Here is a 19009-nt window from a genome sequence, read left to right as displayed (position 1 = left end):
TAGTTACACAAGATCTTTTCTGTTATTCCGACCATTTGGAGGATTAAAGATGCAAGTTTGGTTTTGATCCTTCTCAATGTTCGGAAAATTCGGAAGTGTGGTTAAAAAAGAGGCAGATACTGTAATATTTCTTGGTAATTTTTACCTTTTTTTTGAAATATTAACAAAAATACCAAATTTTGAAGTAGATGTATATTTTCACCAGACGGGATATCCATTTGTTAGTTGGATCCGGTATTTAATTTTATATGATATACGTACTTTTACCTTTGGCCGATCCGATTATAAGTATAAAAAAGTCCTATTATAATTTAATGATTCTAATATATTTTCTTACTTATTTATGTATTTACATTTATTATAAATATAAATAATACTTTAAATACATATTTATTTACATATTCATGACCAATAATATTATTTATATACTTTATTATATGATTCAAGAAAGAAGATATATTAAGTACATTATATATAATTTGCATAATATTTATAAAACGTATCTTTTTTTTATAAAAGTTGAGTCTACCACATTATATAGTTAGCCAATCAGAGATTTTCTCATAATTTTCAGCCAATCCGAAGCCATCATTTAAATATTGACCAATCAGAATTCACAATTTTTTTTCGTAGACTTAACCATGACGTTAACCAACTTGGGTTAGCGATTAATCACTCTAATTAATATATATACATTTATCTTTAATTCAAATTCAAAAATATTTTCCTTTTTGATTTTTAAACATTACTTACAAATTTAACAAAATTATTTCTTTTTCGAACTTTTTACAATTATTAACAAATCTCTAATGTACAAATCTACGATTTCAGATTTTATCATTACTAACAAATGTATAATTTATAAATCAACAATTTCGGATTTTTAATAACTATCATTTCTGATAACTATACGATTAACATAAATCACGCGCATGATTTACCTAATCTTTATATTTAACTGCATCTTTTCGTATTATTAATGTGTTAAACTTTGATTTTGGCATAATGTGCATTAGTTTAAATCTTACATGTAATTAATGACAATTATATTTTTTGATTTCCAAACAATCACAAACAAAAATTCAAATTTAACCAATCATAAATCACGCGCATGATTTATTTTATCTTCAAATTTGACTGTATCTTTTTGTTTAATTAATGTGTTAGCTATCATTTCTGACAACTATACAATTAACATATGAAAGGATATCTTCGATATATTATTTATTTTGGTATTTGTACGATTAAACATAAAATTAAAGAACACGTAGATCCTCTCCATTAGGACATGAATTTAATTGATCCAAATCAAAGTCAAACTAGCAAAATCATGTCTTTTAAATAGATAAAAGAGATATTCCATTCTTGCAAAATATCAAAACTATATCTTTATGGAATATATCTCTAAGGCAATATGATCGAAGAAGAAACATCAAGATATGATATTTCTTAGATCTGTGTTGCAACAGGAATATGGCAACAAGCTCGAATAAAGAATATATCAGAGATATTCTTTAGAAGTCTCGTGCTATATCAAAAACATTTAACTCTTCGCTCCAAAATATATCTCTACATATAATCAAAAGAGTTTTTATTCAAAGATTATTAATATTCATGATTGGAATATTAATATCCAGTTCTGCAACTCATTTCTGTATACTCACAGTAATTTTCTCCCGTTTCGTAAAATCATCATTTCTCGGAGAAAATTATTCAAAAAAAATACTCAAACACATTTCCTTTCATCCAAATATATTTTATATATTAGGAAATATATTTTAAGTATTTATACAAGTCAAAACTTTGGTCAAAAGATCCATCTCCTTCATTTCAAGACCAGCGATATTTTTATTCGGAAGAAAGGCTGACAGAACAGTTCCAATTTTAGATAAAATACTTTCACATTCTAGAATAACTTGAAATTTGGTATGGATCATTTAAATGGTATTTTCTAAGTATGGTAAAAATTTCGTAGCTTTCAGAAAATTTTTGTCCGGGCTCAAAAATCGAGGCCGTTAATCCCACAGTTGACCAAGTTTGACCTAGCTACCATTGGCTAAACTTGACCAAAACTTGCAGGACATCATTTTATATTATTTAGGTAATTATCATATTTTTTATGATATTTATTTAAGTATTTTGGGGGTGGTCATAATTAATAGTGCTTAATCCTTAATTAAAGTAATTAAGGAATGATTAAAAGAAAAGGAAAATATATATTTAATATATATATATATATATATATATATATATCAGCTGAGATTTGAATGAGTAGTAGCTTGTGCTTCCTTCCCACTTACAAAGAAACACAACCTACTTGACATGTCATCAATCCATGTGATACACTCCATCCACCATCCATTCCTTCTCAAATCTTCACCATTCATTCCACCGAACTTCTCCTATAAATAAACCCCCAACCCAACCCATTTTCTTCAAGCTAAAGAGCCACAAAGTTTCTGGGATTTTTTCAAGAAGTGCTTCTCTTCATCTCTTTCAAATTCTATACACACACTTCTTCTCAAAAACCTTCTCTCTCTTCTATATACTTACATATATACAAGGTTTTTGAAACCCAATCTTAGCTTCACCCAACCAAGCTTTATCCCACCAAGTGAGCTCATCCAGTACCACTTCCCGGCCTCCCGAAGGGCTGCCCAAGTTCGACCAAAGTGCCAACATCCGGCCGAACCTCTGGCGAATTTTTCCGACCGTTTTTCAAAAGTGGTTAGTTTTAGCTTCTTATTTGAGTTCTTTGTATTTAAGCTTTGTACTTAACTTCTCTACTTCATCTTAAGCGCTAATACAAGCTCTCTTATAAAGGAAGTTCTCGGGAAGAACTTAGATTCGAACTCGGAATTCGAATAAGTACTTGATCTTCGTAAAAAATCATTCCAACGAGAAGATCAAAAAAGAAAAGTACTTTATCTCCAAGGGGAGATTATATTTGACACAAGTACGAGTTAGCCAATTATTTCTTGAACTTCTATTGGATCTTGGATAACATTCATTCGTGCTCATAAAATAATTACGAAGTTTAAGTGTAATCTTTTCTAGCATCTTTAGTGCTCTCCGGGGGATTATTACTTGTCTCATATAAACACTTTATAATTTGTCAAATCTTAAAACGGATTGTACGAGTTAGACAATTACTTAACGCTCTTTAATTGGATCTTGTCTAACTAATAACGTACATATAAAATATTACGAAGTAAAAGTGTAATCCCTTCTAATATCCTTAGTGTTCCAGGGGATTATACCTTGTTCCATATAAACTACTTCGTAATCATCCGTTAAAATTAAGGACGAATCAAATCCATGAGTTAGCAAATTAATTTATGCTATTTAATTGGATCTTGGCTAACACATATCGTGTATATAAACAATTACGAGTCATATCGTATAAGCCCCTTCTAACATCTTTCAGTGTTCCGTGGGGTTATACTACAATATCTATAAAATACTCATAATTATTCATCCAAACTTCGAAAGCACAATCTTAAGCCAATTACTTGCACTTATTTAATTGGATCTTGGCTAAGACTCATAAATCTTATAAACGTGCTTGAAGTTAAAAGAGTATACCTTGACCTTATAATCGTCAATATACAAGTATACCTTAAAACCTTAAGTTGATATACTTAAAGGTAAAATTACAACTCCGAGGTTGTAATTAAAGTATTCTTCGATCCATAAATACTTAATCAAAAGAAGAAGAATACTAAAGAAGTCATAAGCCATAAGTGCTTAATATAAAAAGGGACTTCTCATATTACTCCACAACTTTAATAAATCTATAAAGGAGTAATTATAAATATACTTGACCATCTTGTATTATTCTATGTCAAGTATAACTAATTAGTTTTAATATTCTTATTTGGATATTATACTACTTGTGGGCTAGTATAGTAACATACTAGTTCAAAACAAATCTTTTTCTACTTGTTTTGTTTCGTGGATTGTCTTGTTAGTTTTGTAGTGAGGTGATTCTCGTTCTAAGACCCAAGTCCTAGACGTACTAACGGGGAGTTAGTAGTATTCGCACCGTGAAGAAGAGGAAAGACCCAAAAAATCACCGTGTGGTATTTTCTTTCCTTGCACTTTATTTTTCGCACATATAAACTGCATAACCACTCGGTAAAATTTTAAAAAGGGATAAAATAGTTTTAAAATGCCACAACAATTTTTAAATTGGTAATTAAGCTATTCAACCCCCCTTCTAGCTTATAATAGCCCTCATACGGGACCTTACAATCGGTATCAGAGCAGTGCTTTTTAACGTGTTTGTTAATTGATTTGCAGATTTACAGGCACAACAAAAAGTAATTCGGAATGGTGTATATTAATCCCGTTGGATGTGGTGAAGGTCTATCTAGCTCACGACCTCCTCTATTTGACGGCACCAATTTTGCAACATGGAAAACGAGGTTTCGCATTTATGCTAGATCTCAAGGAGTCAAAGTTTGGATGGCTATCGAAGACGGTGTTCGCATTCCTATCAAAACTATCGATGACACCATCGTCGAAAAGAAGGTTAGTGAATACAACTTAGAGGAAGAAGCCACAATGAATATAGCCGTAAAGGCGGAAATGGTTCTCACAAGTGCACTTGCAGAAAAAGAATATAAAAGAGTAAATAATTGCAAGTCGGCACAAGAAATGTGGAACAAATTAGTGGTAACCTATGAAGGAACCACTGATATAAAAGATTCTCGGATGGATACATTGATCCAAGAATATGAGAACTTTAAACTCCAAGAAGGAGAAAATATCATCGATATGGAAACAAGATTTACTCGTATAATCGATGAGTTATCTCAACTTGGAAAGAATTATACTCAAAATGAAAAGAATAGAAGAGTGCTCAAATCTCTACCTCTTAGTTGAAGGTTAAAGTCACTACTATAAAGGAGATGCACAACTTAAATGAGAATAAGATTGATAACTTATTTCGAAATCTTCGTGCTTACGAAGAAGATAATGTTCCGGAAAAGGTTACTCCAAAGATGGAGGATAAAAAGAAAAATATGGCTCTAAAGGCCATACTAATTGATGAAGATGAAAATGACGAGGAGTTAAACGAGGAACTCCAAAATCTCGATGAGAGTGAAATTGCTCTACTCACGAGACAAATTCGTCGTGTGCTTCAAAGCAAAGCTCAAAGATACGGAAAAGGCTTCCTTAAATCAAATAATCAACAAAGAATTTTTAACTCTAACGGAAGGCCAAATTATTCTCAAAATTATTCTTCCAATTATAAGAGTAATTATCCGTCAACGAGCTACAATAAAGGCAAAGGCAATCAAAATATAAATACCTATAGTAATGCCAATGCCTCTACAAACCATCCGGTTTACACTCCTCCAAAACCTAAAGAATCATCTCCGGAGGAAACACAAGATGTGTGTTTCGAGTATAAACAACCCGGTCATTATAAAAGAGAATGTCCTAAACTTTCAAAGGGATGAAGTCTCGTGGCCGAAAATGGTTGAGATCTAAGTGAAGATGAAGAAGCTCCGGAAGCTAGTGAAGAAGTGGTCAATCTATGCTTAATGGCTCTCGGAGATGAAACCACCTCAATGGAAATCTCCACTTCAAATCAAGAGGTAACATCTAACTATGTCTCAATTAAATCTTTATTAGATGAATCTAGTTTATCTCTCGTAGATATGAATAAACATGATTTAATTAAACTTGTAGTAAGTTATAAAAATAAATATAAAGATGTTGAACAAAGGTTTCATTTGTTATGGTCCGAGAAGATGAAAATTGAGGAAATTCATCATACTCAAAATAAAGAATATACTCGGATGTTGGACTCAAAAGTCCAAGATGAGAATGAGATTACATCTCTAAAAGATCAAAACCATCTCATCAAGATTGAGGTAAATAAACTTCAAGAAAACATACTCAATCTTGAAACGGAGAATATATCATTAATTCTCAAAGACTAAGAGATGGAACGTGAAAAGATACAATCGAATGACAATATTTGTAAACTTCACGTTGATCTATTGAACTTAAAGATTCTAAATGAATCAAATATTCAAGATATAGAAACATCTTATAAAAACAATCTTGATAAAGAAAAAGAGCTAATAGAAACCAATGAGCTTAAAAGTGAAGCTCTAAGGTTAAAAGAAGAAAATTATAAACTCATAGCTCAAGTTAAGGATCAAGAAAGAATCCTTAATAACATGATTGATACCTTAAAGAAAGAAAATGAAAATCTTGAAAAAGTCATTCAAAGATTTACAAAAGGCAATAAGATGTAGGATCAAATGGTGCATACAAAAACCTCATATAATCATGAAGGTTTGGGATATAATAAGAATTCTCCTCCTAAAGGAAATACTTGGAGATTTGTATCACCAATAAAGACTTCACCCGAATCACCATCTTATAAATATTCTTATTGCAATAAAATGGGACATACCATTCAATATTGCAAATTCAAGAATGGTGAAATTAAGGGGAAACATGTATGGATTCGCAAGGAATCATACAAGAAAGATGATAAACGCGTGCCTCACAAAAATATGGAATATAAGAATCCAAGGCAACAATGGTCTCATCAACCAACTATATTTCAAAATAGAAACACACAATATCATGCAAATGGTAATGCATTTAGAAGGCAACAACCTCTTAGTAGAAATGCTTATGCTAGTTACCATGCTAATAATAGATATAATGATTATCATGCTCCATCAAGATTTAATGATAACTCTAGGTATTATCTACCTCAAACTAGGCCTTATGCATCTAGAAATATTTACATGCCTAATGATAATTATACCATGCCTAGCTTCTTTCATAAATCAAATGTTATATATGATGTACTAACCCCAGGACCCTCAAGACAAAGGGGTACCTATAAATTAACTAATCATGTATGTAGGTGTGTCTTGCCGCAAAACAAGACATATGGTATCTTGATAGTGGATGTTCAAGACATATGACCGGTAATAAGTCACTCTTGAACAACATTAAAAAGGTTACCGCGGGGAGCGTAACATTTGGTGATAGTAGTAAAGGAAATATTTTCGGCATCGGAGATATCGGAAATGGGAAAGTTAAAATTTCCGATATTCAATTGGTCAACGGGTTAATGTACAATCTTCTCTCCATAAGTCAACTATGCGACAATGGCTACAAGATAATTTTCTACACTACTCATTTTTCTATATTAGATAAACTTGGAAAGTTGGTTCTCACTTGCCCTAGAAATAAAAATGTTTATACATGTGACATGAGCAAGCAAGTAAACGTATGCCTAATCACTATAAATGATGATCCATGGCTATGGCATCGAAGATTAGGACATGCCAACATGAAGTTGATTAAGAATATATCAACTAAAGACCATGTCCGAGGTATACCAAAACTAAACTATCATAAAGATCATACTTATGAAGCTTGCGAAGTTGGTAAACAAATTCGAGCTTCTCACAAAGCAAAGTTTATGGTATCTACCTCGAGACCTCTCGAGTTACTACATATGGATCTTATTGGTCCGGTTCCTATACAAAGTCTCGGAGGTTGCTCATATACGTTGGTAGTTGTGGATGATTATTCACGATTCACATGGACTGAATTTCTCAAAGCCAAAAGTGATGCTTTTGAGTCCTTCTCATCTTTATGTAAAAGGATTCAAAATCAACAAAATAAAACCATAGTCTATATAAGGACTGATCATGGTAAAGAATTTGAGAATTCAAGTTTCACCAACTTTTGTGATGAACATGGCATCACACATAATTTTTCCACTCCGTACACTCCTCAATCCAACAGAGTAGTTGAATGGAAAAATAGAACACTCCAAGAAATGGCTAGCACAATGCTAAATGAATATCGTCGATCTAAATATTTTTGGGCCGAGGCTATGTCAACCGCTTGCTATATTCTTAATCAGGTTTTGCTATGACCTATAAAACAAAAGACTCCTTACGAGTTATATTTTGGCAAAACTCCGAAACTAAGCTACTTTCGAGTATTCGGAAGCAAGTGCTTCATATTAAATTCAAAAGAGTACCTTACGAAGTTTGATCCTAAATCAAACGAAGGTATATTTCTTGGATACTCGAACAATTGTAAAGCTTATCGAGTGTTTAACCTCAAATCGCTTGTGATGGAAGAATCTATGAATGTCGCTTTTGATGAAAGTAAACCACCGGCGAAATATAAAGATCTTGTTGACCAAGAAAATGTTGAACAAGATGATATTGAAAACGTTATTCGATAATTCAAAAATATGGATCTCAGGACTCTCGTACATAAAAATCCATTAGAATTGGACGAAAAGAAAGATGAACTTCCTCAAGCAATTCCCACTATAAAAAGTCATCCATTAGATAACGTACTTGGAGACTTAAGAAAGGGATTTCAAACGCGGTCACAAGTTCAAAATGTTGTGAATCATCTTAGTTTTCTATCTCAAATAGAACCTAAGACCGCAAAAGGGGCTTTATTAGACGAGGATTGGATTTCTGCTATGCAAGATGAATTGCTCCAATTTACTCGTAGTAAAGTATGGGAACTTGTCCCTAAGCCTCATGATACTTCCATTATTGGCACAAAATGGGTATTTCGAAATAAATTAGACGAAAATGGAATGGTAGTTCGAAATAAAGCAAGGTTAGTTGCACAAGGATATACCCAAATGGAAGGTATAAACTTTGATGAGACATATGCACCTGTAGCAAGAATTGAATCAATTCAAATGCTCTTGGCTTATGCTTGTCATAAAAATTTCAAAGTCTATCAAATGGATGTGAAATCTGCATTCTTAAACGGGATTTTGGAAGAGGAAGTATATGTGAAACAACCTCCCGGATTTGAAGATGCAACACATCTCGATTATGTCTATAAACTATATAAAGCTGTATATGGCTTAAAACAAGCCCCAAGAGCATGGTACGAAAGGTTGAGCAAGTTCCTACTAGACAATAAATTTAAGATGGGAACGGCCGATAAAACCTTATTTACGAGGCAAGAAAAAGATGATATACTGCTCGTACAAATATACGTAGATGACATCATTTTTGGGTCAACAAATGACACACTATGTAAAGAATTCTCTGAAAACATGAGAAAAGAATTCGAGATGAGTATGATGGGAGAATTAAACTTCTTTTTGGGATTGCAAATATGGCAATCTGATGAAGGCATCCATATCTCTCAATCCAAGTATTGTAAAGAGATGTTGAAAAAGTTCGAAATGGATAATGCCAAACCCATCTCTACTCCTATGTCTACATCCGATAAATTAACGGAAGATCTAAAAGGAATTCCCTTAGACACAAAGAAATATCGAGGAATGATCGGTAGCTTGCTCTATATTACTGCAAGTCGTCCCGATATTCAATATGGTGTTTATAAGTGTGCTAGGTTTCAAGTAGCACCTAAAGAATCTCATTTATCCGCGGTAAAAAGGATATTGAGATATCTTAAAGGAACCACCGATTTTGGTCTTTGGTATCCAAAAGGAATACCATTTGACTTAGTATGTTTTTCTGATTCGGACTATGCCGGGCATTTAGTCGCCAGGAAAAGTACTAGTGGTACTTGTCAGTTTCTCGGTGGATGTTTAGTTTCGTGGTTTTCGAAGAAACAAAATTCCGTATCCATCTCAACAACCGAGGCTGAGTATATAGCAGCTGCAAAGTGTTGTGCTCAAGTACTGTGGATGAAGCAAACACTAGCTGACTATAATATAAAATTTGATGTGATCTCAATCTTATGCGATAATACGAGTGTTATTGATCTTAGCAAGAATCCCGTATTACATTCTAGATCTAAATATATAGATGTGAGACATCATTTTTTATGTGATCATGTCAATAAAGGCGATATAAAAATGACTCATATTGATACTGAGATCAATCTCGCTGACATATTCACAAAACCATTAAATTTCGAACGATTCACTAAACTCCGCTTGGATTTAGGAATGTTGGATATTATGAAATAATGGTTTATATAAAGAACAGTTGAGAATCATAAAGAAATCTCAACGATAAGGATATTCTCCCGATCAAGTGATTAAGTTTATCTGAAACTCAGATTTGTCAATAAAGAAATTTATTGATCGGGTTAAGATAACTTAAATAGCCTAGATTAACCGGGAAAATAAAATTATTCAAGTGAATATTTATTATTCCATGAGATTTATAAATATTTAGAAATTCTTCTTATATAAACTGATAATTATGTTTCAATTAATTATATATATATAAATATAAATATATATATATGTTTTGGTCTTAAATATATATTCTAATTGTTTCTAAATACATGTTATTTAAAGTATATATATATATATCTCTCTTTAATATTTATATATTTAAATATATCGAAATTTTTAAGGATAAATATAATCCAGATATATTTATAATTATTTTTTAGTTTTTCTTATTATCTAGCCCAAATCAAAAAAATTATTATCCGGCCAAAAAACCTTCTATATCCAAGCCCATATATTTTAAATATAGAAACTATGCCCAATTTTATTAAGCCCAATGGCTGATTACATCTTTTAATCCCAGCCATCCATACCTTACCCTAATAAATTCGGGTCGTTCATTTCCTAAAATATAAAAACGTACACTGTTGGTACAGTGCACGCTCTAGTCTATCGATAACCCTAATCTCTCTCGCCTCTTCTCTCCGTCTCTCTTCTAAAGAACCCTAATTTGTCTTCTTCATTTCTATCTTCAATTCTTGATGAAATTCATCAGATAATATGCTTGTATTGCAATAATCATAGTTAAGAATATACGATTAATAAATTGTGGTTGGGTTGGTGAAATCAAATCGATTTTCGATGATAAAAATCGATGATTTATACTTAAATCGAACGAGAATCATCAAATCGGACAGTTTATATATATATACACTCAATTATCTTTGATTTGAATCATTGATTTAGCAAAACTGACTCGATTTCAAGTTGTATGATAGGAGAAGACGGGAAAATGCTAATTTCTCTGGGAAAAGGAAGACTCTATGGTTGCATGCGACGAAGAAGACTAAATCGGAGGTTGACTCAGTCCGCGACTGAGTCAACCGGGTAAGACCTACGAGTCATGCCAGACTCTAGGCTCAGGTGTGAAATATTTTTCTATTTCAGTCGTATTGGTTTTGGTAAAGATGTGATTTAATTTCAGTTTGTGTGTGATCAAATTGAAAAGAGTAGAGTTCAGATTATTGATGAACTTGTTGTCATTTGAGAAATTATCTGATTGGATTTGTATTATCTGGTGGAATTGGTGCTATCTGTTGATTTTGTAATTATTGGTTGAAATTCAGATTATCTGTTGGATTTACATTATTTGGTGGAATTAGTATTATCTGTTATTTTTGTGATTTTTTGTTGGAATTCAGATTATCTGTTGGATTTACATTATTTGGTGGAATTAGTGTTATCTGTTGATTTTGTGATTTTCAATTGGATTTCGGATTATCTTTTCAAACCATGTTTATCTGATGAATTGGTAATCATTTGTTTGAAATAAAGTTGAGTCAAGAAAATAGGGTGATTAATCTGGAATGTATGATTGTTTAAAATGATCACTGTTAAGGGCAATTTGGTTAAGCTTACCCGGACTATAAAATATAAGTGTAAATTATTAGCTGGATAGTTGAAAGTATACTTAACATGCTTGGTTATATTGCTGGTTTGAATTAAAATCTCAGAGAAATTGTTTAAAAAGCAGGTCTCAAAATTTGCTTGGTTAATGATGGATTCTTGGTATAAGTTTGACTGATTGTTGATATACTTGAACTAAGTAAGTCAGTGTTCTGATTGTATTGAGTTGCTAGTTCCTTGATGATTCTGTGTAATATTTGAATCCCTATTTTTAAAATAAACCTACCAACGTGTACTAAAGAATGTTGGTAATTTGGTTTTCAATGACAATTACATATATTTATGTCCTGAGTGCCTGTTAATCTCTGTAGAACTATTGAAATGTTTAAATGCTAGTGATCTATGTACTATTAACCAGATGTTATTTGTCTCCTTTTCACAACTTATACACATTAGTTTTCAAAGATTTTTTTTTAAAAAAAGGAATCTGTCTTGGATTAATAAGTATTAGTTGTGTGTTAAAGCCTTCTGCTAACACCTGATTATCTTGGTTTCTTGGAATACTTACCTGCTAAACTTTGTGTAATCTTACTTATTAGTATTATTCCATTTATGAGTGATTTAAGACTGTTGAAATGTTTAAATGTGTGATCAACTAAATGTGCAAGCTGTCCTGATTGAAGTCTTATACAATGAATCTAGATAAGAAATGTCTTCAACCCCTAGTTGCCTATCTGATAGAATGTACTTAGTCTATGCATGATAATCTGTGGACTATTAGTGCAACACTGTTTACTAGTCTGTGTTTATTTATACTTAAGCATTTACAAAAAATCAGATAAGGTATTGTGTACATTGAGTTGTGTAATATAAACTAATACACTCACACACCAGCCCTCACAGTAAGACCTGGCAGGGGAGCCTTGAGCATCCCCTTATCTGGATCACTGCTGTGATTAATGGCCACTTAGAAAATTAAGGTGACACTGTATTTTAACTTACTGCATTTAAAATGTTTTATCTGATATAAATGATCTGAATATTGTATTGCCTTGAATGCTATTTGAATTAAATGACCACTGATTGTGTATGCTCTGTTATATGTTTAATATGCATGACATTCCTTTGGTTGCATCTCATTAATAACATAATTTCTTGATAAATAAATGTAACAGATCTTATTTGCATTAAAAAATCCAGTTCTTCAATCAAATTCACTTCACACACAACTCATCCTTAAATGCTTCTGTACTTAAAGTACAGTTCCTGTGTAGTAGAGTAAGCTAGGATGTCAACTTTATGTCTCACAATTTCCAAAATCTGTACTTATGTACTGTGTTGTTTTCTAAAGTAGACACAAAGACAATGATTTAATACATTCTTTATTTGCTTGCTGGAATAATTTATGAATCTGTGTTAATATGCTGCATTACATCATTCTCTCATATGCATCATCCTAGTATCTACTTGAATTTTTGTATAACACAGCCATGCATGCATTAAATGTGTTTCACTGTTCATGAACAGTAAATTTTTTTAAAAAAAAAAATCTTAAATTTTAAAATCTTTTCTCTTTGCATCTGTGTTAAATGGTTATATATACATGCATATCCTATGTGTTGCATTCACACATACACTAGTTGCATAAATTCCACTTCACTTGCAACATGAACCCAAATGCTAACCCTTTTTACCCTAAACCAAGACCACTGATTGAAAAACCCATATCTTCTTGAAGATATGGAGAAAAATCAGTTTCATCACCATAGACCTCTGCCTTCAAACCTGTTCCAACCTCACTACCCAAACACCATCACAAAAGACACCTCCCTTCAAGACAATACAGAAATAGATATAAAAACCATACCATCCCTTTCTATCAAAGCAGAAAATATCAAAACCCTAAATCCCCTAACCTTAGACCTCCTAAATCCTTGCAAGCCAAAGTATACACCAGAAAAGCTAACCTAAGACTAAACACAAACACCTCTATGAAAACACCAAAGCCTCCTCCACCAAAACTGTCAAACCCTTCAAACACCAAAAAGTTTCTTAAACTTATCAAAAATGTCCAACCTGGTACTTGTGTTGATGTGAAGGGTGAAGTGGAATTTTTAATGAGAAGGGCTATGTGGGATGGTCTCATGTATAACTTAGGTAAGCACTATTGCACACACCTCATGGGAGAATTCTATTATAACATGAATGTCATAAAAGGGGTAGATGGTATATTGCATTTCACTACATCAGTCAACAAAAAGATCATTTGTGTTGATAATAAAAGCATTAATAGGGCACTGCATTTACCTTTGCATCTGTGTGAGTTGCCTTGTGAGGACATCTTCTCTCTGTTTATTTTTAACAAATCTGAATTTGAACTAATGCTTGGCACTTTTTGTAAATCTGACATTTCTGATGGTTTATGTGATATTAACTGTGGTATTCATTTCAAACACTTTACTGGCACTTTTCAGCATATTGCTCTAATTATTAGGGCAAATGTTATGCCAAAAACAAATCAAAGTAAGTACTTTGATTTCTTTGATATGAAACTCATGTACCTTTTATGCACAAACAAAATCCACTTCAGCATATCTTATGTTATTCTTCTAAACATGATCAATGCACATCTTGTAGATTATATGCCTTATGGTATGCTAATCTCATCTTTCTTTGCACTTTGCAACATTAACATGCCTGAAGCATTTTCTAATCTTGCTGATTCTCAAATCACTAATGAACACATAAGGCCACAAGTGCCCCTGATGCACTGTGAGCCTCAAGAGGCAACTCCCACAGTTATTCCTCAATTCATTAGAGAGGAAGATGTGTTTCTGTCTAAGTTTGAATTTGTTAAAACCATGTTTCATGAACTAAAACTTGAACTTAAGAGGGTTAATGAAGAGAATAATGAGATTAAAGAGAAAGTAGGAGCACTAGAGAGTCTCACTGCCTCTTGCAAATATAGAATTGCATATTTAGAGCATTTGGCTGCATCTACTGTAGAAACTCCTTGCATGAATGATCATGATATTGTCTCTTCTTTTCAAGTCCCTATGCATGAAAACACTGCTATGATTCATGAGTTGGAAGAAGTTAATGTGGGTGCTAAGGGTCAACTGATTGATAATTTGCCTGATTTGGTTCATATCTGTGATGCTGATGGAAATGTGATTGGTTAAGTTTGCTTGAGCCTGCTGTTTGGTGAAGTCTGCTATGTGATGTTGTACTGGTACTTGCTGTTATGTACCTATTTTGCTACTTTATGATGTAGTTGTAATTTGTAAGGATTCTGTGTTGGGGTATGTAATATTTAAACCTTGTGATCTTTGAAATTGAGAAGTGTATGCACTTTTTTGGTTTGTAATGACTTAAAACAGGTTCAGGATTTTGTTCTAAATAATCAGTGAACCACACCGATTATTGAGAACACTTTTGATAATATATCATGGCTTGTTTGTTGCAAATCTGTCTTTATCTATCTTATGTAGGAAATTGTAAGCATTGTCCTGTGTCTATTCTAAATTTGGACTATATTGTTAGAATAAGGGTCAATAATGCTTATCAGATTCAGTCTAGTTATCCTCTGCCTAGTCCAGTCTCTTGTGACAATTAGTAACTTCTGAGTTATATTTAAAAAAAATTATATTTATAATATCAGAAATCAAATTATATGGTTTTAACCATTCTGCAGGATGTTCATCGTTAATAAACTTAAACTGATTTGATGCATGTACTATGAACAGACACTTTATACAATGTATAGGTACTCTGTCTTGGACATCCTACTGTGCACTGTTATGACTAACAGATTACCTCAGGGTAGTCGTTGTTTTGTATCTAATTGACATGCAGAAATAGTCACATGTCCCAGAATGGACTCAAGAAGAAAAGAATGGCTACATTGAGCTTTGTGCATCCAACAAAAGTCTCACCAAGGTTGCAAGGCACCACTTGAATTTCCCAACAAACAGTCAGAATCCATAAGGTAAAAACAGGTATATACTTTCCACAGCTCCTCATTTTACTTCACATACACACACTAGGGTGTTGTATTATGTTCCAGTCTCAAACCAATCCAACTGCATCCTTTGTGGTAATTGGTTGTGTAAAATTGTTAGTAATATGGATTTATATGTATTGTTTTTCGGTCATTTTAGAAATGTGGTTCTTCCCTAGAATGTATTAGATCTCCAAACTATGTAATCTGTTACTCAGACCTAGATTAGACAGTTTGTATTAGTGTTAGAATTTATAAACTTACAATTTAGCCAGAATTGTCTAAAGGACAAAATAGTGTGTATTAGTGTTAGACTTTGTACCAAGAACACGGTTTGTATTAGTACAGTTATAATACCTTGTGGTTGCTGAATTATGTTCTTCAGAATGTAAAACATTTAGACTGTTGTTTGTACTAATCAAGATATACTCTAGATTGTAAAAGAATAAAAATGGCTTAGTACAAGTTGTCTAAAAATGATGAACTTGCTACAATTTTAACTGACCTTTAAATATAAGTGGCTAAATTCACACCTTCTATAAAAACTGTTCTAAACTACATCTTTGGTAATCAATTTGGAAAGGGGTATTAACATTTACTTCATATCTTTTAAATTCAAATCATGCATGCTTAAAAAGAGTTCTTCTATTTTTGATTTACAAAAACTATATTAACCGGTTTCCTCAATACATGCAAAGATTACAAATACCATGCATACAATGTAGAATTCATCCTTATATGCTCAAACTGCATGCACTTGACTAGATCTGTGATCACATTGCCATGATTACCTAGTCAATTCTATTAAATAAAAATCTTCCTCATAAATATATATACAATCTTTTTGGCATATACCAAACAAAAGGGGAAGAGAATTTGTGATCCATTTCAACAAATATACTTGCTATCTTTTTGATATATAATGATCTATCTGTGTTCTATTATTACATGATACATCTAACAAAGTATTTTGTAGGATCTCAAGAAAGAGATTTAATATCTAAGTAAATAAATGCTTTATGTGCAAAATATTTTTTAAAAATTCAAGCATACACCAAGGGGAAGCACACACACTGATAATTTTATGTTTGTTTGGCAAATACCAAAAATGGGAAGTTTGAAAAGATATTTTTGATATATTATTTATTTTGGTATTTGTACGATTAAACATAAAATTAAAGAACATGTAGATCCTCTCCATTAAGACATGAATTTAATTGATTCAAATCAAAGTCAAACTAGCAAAATCATGTCTTTTAAACATATAAAAGAGATATTCCATTCTTGCAAAATATCAAAACTATATCTTTATGGAATATATCTCTAAGGCAATATGATCGAAGAAGAAACATCAAGATATGATATTTCTTAGATCTGTGTTGTAACAGGAATATGGCAACAAGCTCAAATAAAGAATATATCAGAGATATTCTTTAGAAGTCTCGTGCTATATCAAAAACATTTAACTCTTCGCTCCAAAATATATCTCTACATATAATCAAAAGAGTTTTTATTCAAAGATTATTAATATTCATGATTGGAATATTAATATCCAGTTCTGCAACTCATTTCTGTATACTCACAGTAATTTTCTCCCGTTTCGTAAAATCAGCATTTCTCGGAGAAAATTATTCAAAAACAAATACTCAAACACATTTCCTTTCATCCAAATATATTTTATATATTAGGAAATATATTTTAAGTATTTATACAAGTCAAAACTTTGGTCAAAAGATCCATCTCCTTCATTTCAAGACCAACGATATTTTTATTCGGAAGAAAGGCTGCAGAACAGTTCCAATTTTAGATAAAATACTTCCACGTGCTATAATGACTTGAAATTTGGTATAGATAATTTAAATGGTATTTTCTAAGTATGGTAAAAATTTCGTAGCTTTCAGAGAATTTTTGTCCGGGCACAAAAATCGAGGCAGTTGGTCCCACAATTGACCAAGTTTGACCTAGCTACCATTGACTAAAGTTGACCAAAACTTTCAGGACATCATTTTATATTATTTAGGTAATTATCATATTTTTTATGATATTTATTTAAGTGTTTTTGGGGTGGTCATAATTAATGGTGCTTAATCCTTAATTAAAGTAATTAAGAAATGATTAAAAGAAAAGGAAAATATATATTTAATATATATATATATATATATATATATATATATATATATCAGCTGAGATTTGAATGAGTACTAGCTTGTGCTTCCTTCCCACTTGCAAAGAAACACAACCTACTTGCCATGTCATCAATCCATGTGATACACTCCATCCACCATCCATTCCTTCTCAAATCTTCACTATTCATTCCACCCAACTTCTCCTAGAAATAAACCCCCAACCCAACCCATTTTCTTCAAGCTAAAGAGCCACAAAGTTGCTGGGATTTTTTTAAGAAGTGCTTCTCTTTATCTCTTTCAAATTCTATACACACACTTCTTCTCAAAAACCTTCTCTCTTCAATATACTTACATATATACAAGGTTTTTGAAACCCAAGCTTAGTTTCACCCAACCAAGCTTCATGCCACCAAGTGAGCTCATCCAGTACCACTTCCCGGCCTCCCGAAGGGCTGCCCAAGTTCGACCAAAGTGCCAAAATCCGGCCGAACCTCTGGCGAATATTTCCGGCAAATTTTTCCGACCGTTTTTCAAAAGTGGTTAGTTTTAGCTTCTTATTTGAGTTTTTTGTATTTAAGCTTTGTACTTAACTTCTCTACTTCATCTTAAGCGCTAATACAAGCTCTCTTATAAAGGAAGTTCTCGGGGAGAACTTAGATTCGAACTCGGAATTCGAATAAGTACTTGATCTTCGTAAAAAATCATTCCAACGAGAAGATCAAAAAAGAAAAGTACTTTATCTCCAAGGGGAGATTATATTTGACACAAGTACGAGTTAGCCAATTATTTCTTGAACTTTTATTGGATCTTGGATAACATTCATTCGTGCTCATAAAATAATTACGAAGTTTAAGTGTAATCCTTTCTAGCATCTTTAGTGCTCTCCAGGGGATTATTACTTGTCTCATATAAACACTTCATAATTTGTCAAATCTTAAAACGGATCGTACGAGTTAGAAAATTACTTAATGCTCTTTAATTAGATCTTGTCTAACTAATAACGTACATATAAAATATTACGAAGTAAAAGTGTAATCCCTTCTAACATCTTTAGTGTTCCAGGGGATTATAGCTTGTTCCGTATAAACTACTTCGTAATCATCCGTTAAAATTAAGGACGAATCAAATCCACGAGTTGACCAATTAATTTATGCTATTTAATTGGATCTTGACTAACACATATCGTGTATATAAACAATTACGAGTCATATCGTATAAGCCCCTTCTAACATCTTTCAGTGTTCCGTAGGGTTATACTACGATATCTATAAAATACTCGTAATTATTCATCCA

The sequence above is a fragment of the Apium graveolens genome, chromosome 10, assembly GCF_009905375.1.
Source record: "Apium graveolens cultivar Ventura chromosome 10, ASM990537v1, whole genome shotgun sequence".
Taxonomy (NCBI): domain Eukaryota; kingdom Viridiplantae; phylum Streptophyta; class Magnoliopsida; order Apiales; family Apiaceae; genus Apium; species Apium graveolens.
Note: the sequence above shows the minus strand (reverse complement) of the source record.